Source organism: Bos taurus, chromosome 7 (assembly GCF_002263795.3).
Source record: "Bos taurus isolate L1 Dominette 01449 registration number 42190680 breed Hereford chromosome 7, ARS-UCD2.0, whole genome shotgun sequence".
Taxonomy (NCBI): domain Eukaryota; kingdom Metazoa; phylum Chordata; class Mammalia; order Artiodactyla; family Bovidae; genus Bos; species Bos taurus.
The window spans coordinates 78,072,831-78,076,079 of record NC_037334.1 but is presented as its reverse complement, the minus strand read 5'-3'; the positions used below and the strand labels follow the sequence as shown (position 1 = coordinate 78,076,079).

Here is a 3,249-nt window from a genome sequence, read left to right as displayed (position 1 = left end):
TTCAGAATGGAAGGCTCACAGTGTGACATTCCGTTTAAGTGGGCTAAATGATTGGACATTAGTCACAGGAGTTTAAAGGTCTGAAGAGATGGCAAAATATTATTAATTCAATATCTCTTTAATGCTAAAAAGTATGGCCAGAGGGACCCTTTGACAATTTCTTGGGCTATCAGAATACCTAATTGGAGATTAATCTCTAATAACCTCTTAATACCATTCAGAAGTTTAAATGAAGCCCAAACAGGAAAGAAACTGTGAGTTCAGCAGTGTCATTTACAGCTAATGCTATGGAAAACTATTTAATTCATTACAGAGGCAGAGAGGCCCACTTTCAATTTCTGCCCTATTTCTATCTGGCCAATTAAATATAGTGCTGGCTAAACACGAAAATTGAAAAATGGGAACTCCTGCACCAAGCATTAACTTCTTTAAAGACGTTCTAGACTGATGCTTCAGGTTTCAGGCTAGCCATCAGTCCCCCGAAATCCACCTTCCTTGGCACCCCAGGCTAAGATAGAACCTAGTATTCTTTATAGCACTTAATAGAACTGAAATTTTTCTTAAAAAAAAAAAAAAACTCTGTCACCTCCCACAAAAACAAACTCCATGGGAACAAGTGATTTAACTTGCTTCTCGATGTACCATAGCATATGGGAAAGTACCTGAGTTGCTAAATAGGTTCTTATTCACTGGAAAAAAAAAAAAATGAATGAAAAAAAAATATGTGAATGAATGAATGAATACACATGAAGGCCTGATTTTGAAATCTATCATAAATGTTTTATAATTGCTCCTGCCCTACAAATAGTGATACTCTGCTAGCACATAGTTTTAGAAGAATGAAAAGATCTTTTACACCTAGAGGGTTCCAGCCATTTAGGAAAGCTGTATCTGAGAGTCATGCAGGTCCATCACCACACTGCTCCTCTATGTGTGATCCCACATTTAGCTCAGGATGCAGCCATGAAAGGAAGGCAGGGACCTTAATATTTGTTCTCCAAGTTTGTTTAGTCAGTCTGGTTTCTTAGCACCCCTTGCTTCATCTTCATTTAGTCTCTGAGGAAGCTGTCTGGTTTCTGGAGTAAGAAGCCCCTAGGCATTCTAACCAAGCAGGTAAAGACCAATGTAATAGAGTTTGACCCTATTTTTGGGTATTAGACTACTGACTTTTTTTTTTTAATTGAAGTACTGTTGATTTATAATGTGTTAATTTCTGCTGTACAGCAAAGTGATTCAGTTATACATATATTCTTTTTATAATGGTTTATTAAAAGAGATTGAATATAGTTTCCCATGCTAGTTGTTTATTCATTCCACATATAGTGATTTGCATCTACTAGTCCCAAGCAAAACAATGGAATACTTCATGAATCTTCATGTCATCCTTATGCTGGGGCCATGCTAATATTCTAACTTTAGTATGAAGTATGAAAGTGTTTGGAGAAGGCAATGACACCCCACTCCAGTACTCTTGCCTGGAGAATCCCGTGGACGGAGGAGCCTGGTAGGCTGCAGTCCATGGGGTCGCTGAGGGTCGGACATGACTGAGCGACTTCACTTTCACTCTTCACTTTCATACATTGGAGAAGGAAATGGCAACCCACTCCAGTGTTCTTGCCTGGAGAATCCCAGGGATGGCAGAGCCTGGTGGGCTGCCATCTATGGGGTCGCACAGAGTCGGACACGACTGAAGTGACTTAGCAGCATCAAAGTGTTAGTCACTTAGTAGTGTCTGACTCTTTGTGACCCCATGGGCTATGACAAACCAGGCTCCTCTGTCCATGGGATTCTCCAGGCAAGAATACTGGAATGGGTTGCTATTTCCTTCTCCAGGGGATCTTCCTGACCCAGGGTTAGAACCTGGGTCTCCTGCATTGTAGGCAGAATCTTTACTGTTTGAGCCACTAGGGAATGCATTTTAGTATATGTGCTGTCAAAGAAAGCATACCACTGACTTCTTTTAAACCTCAGTTTCCCCTTTCCCGTTAGCTCCACATCCAGACAGGTTGATAATAAAGTTGGTACACGTGCCCTGCTGTGGCCCTCTTGGAACATTCCAACTTCACAAATCACAAACCAAACCTAGAAAATGCCCTAATCTTACTCCTTAACCATAATAAAGGCCATTTCTCTGGGACATTTCTGTGCTTCCCCTGCCCTTCCCAGTAATCCCTTGTATGACTAATAAACTTTCTTTCAATTTCCCTAAGTTCTCCATAGCCTACCTATTAACTGGAAGACGGTCCAACCCATGTCCTTGGGTGATCACAAGGTAGCCAGTCTGACATAAACTGCTTTCACCACTGACCTGCTTTGTACCTCAAAATAATTTGGGTACATTTGTGATGAGTTTATCACCAAGAAGCCCTTGCTAAAATACAGATTGGACTTAATGACTGTATAACTTGGCTTCATGGAAAGAAATTCTAAAGGAAAATGTTTTAAACAATAAAATGATAATCTAACACATGGCTAAAAGACCCGTGGGTATCACCTGGAGCTGGAACCTGGGTAGATGGGAAAGGCTGTGCAAAAAGATATGAATGTTGTCAGGAGAGGAGTAAAAAGGAGATAGGAGGTAACTTCCTCAATTTACTGTCTTGCCCTATCTATCCCTAAATTTGTGGCTCAGCTGGTAAAGAATCCGCCTGCAATGAGGGAGACCTGGGTTCGATCCCTGGGTTGGGACAATCCCCTGGAGAAGGGAAAGGCTACCCACTCCAGTATTCTGGTCTGGAGAATACCGTGGACTGTATAGTCCATTTGATTGCAAAGAGTCAGGCATGACTGAGCGACTTTCACTTTAATGATATTTTGAGGGTTTATATTAAAGGTCTGATTTCTGATTACATGCTAATATGCATACTTTCCTTCTCCCTTCCTTCTTCTCTTTCACCCTTTCTTTTATAATTTTTTAATTTCCAAGTTTGACCTAGTGTTCAAGTTTTAGAATGATAAAGAAAGTATGTAACAATGGCACAACATGAAGCACTGACCAAGGAGCTTCATGTACCCTTTGAGGATCAGCAAATTTTTGACTTGTTGCCTGGCCTTCATGAGTCCACTGTTTCCTAAATGGAAGTTGCTTTGGTGGGGACAGAAAATAAAAAATGTCAAATGTGAGACTCAGTGTACAAAAGCCAAAAATAGAATTAAGGAAAAAAAAAAAAAAAACTTTTGAAGAATATTTACCAAGATATGTACTTCAGTGTACTTCAGCTGTGATTCCTCTAAGACAGTCTAATGTCA

General features: G+C 40.2%; 1 non-coding gene across 1 annotated transcript; it reads right to left on the bottom strand.

The window, feature by feature from the left end:
• Positions 1 to 1,348: 1,348 nt before the first annotated feature.
• Positions 1,349 to 1,451, bottom strand: LOC112447593 (U6 spliceosomal RNA). Its single transcript, XR_003035791.1, has one exon. It is a non-coding gene; the product is annotated as a U6 spliceosomal RNA (small nuclear RNA).
• Positions 1,452 to 3,249: the final 1,798 nt, after the last annotated feature.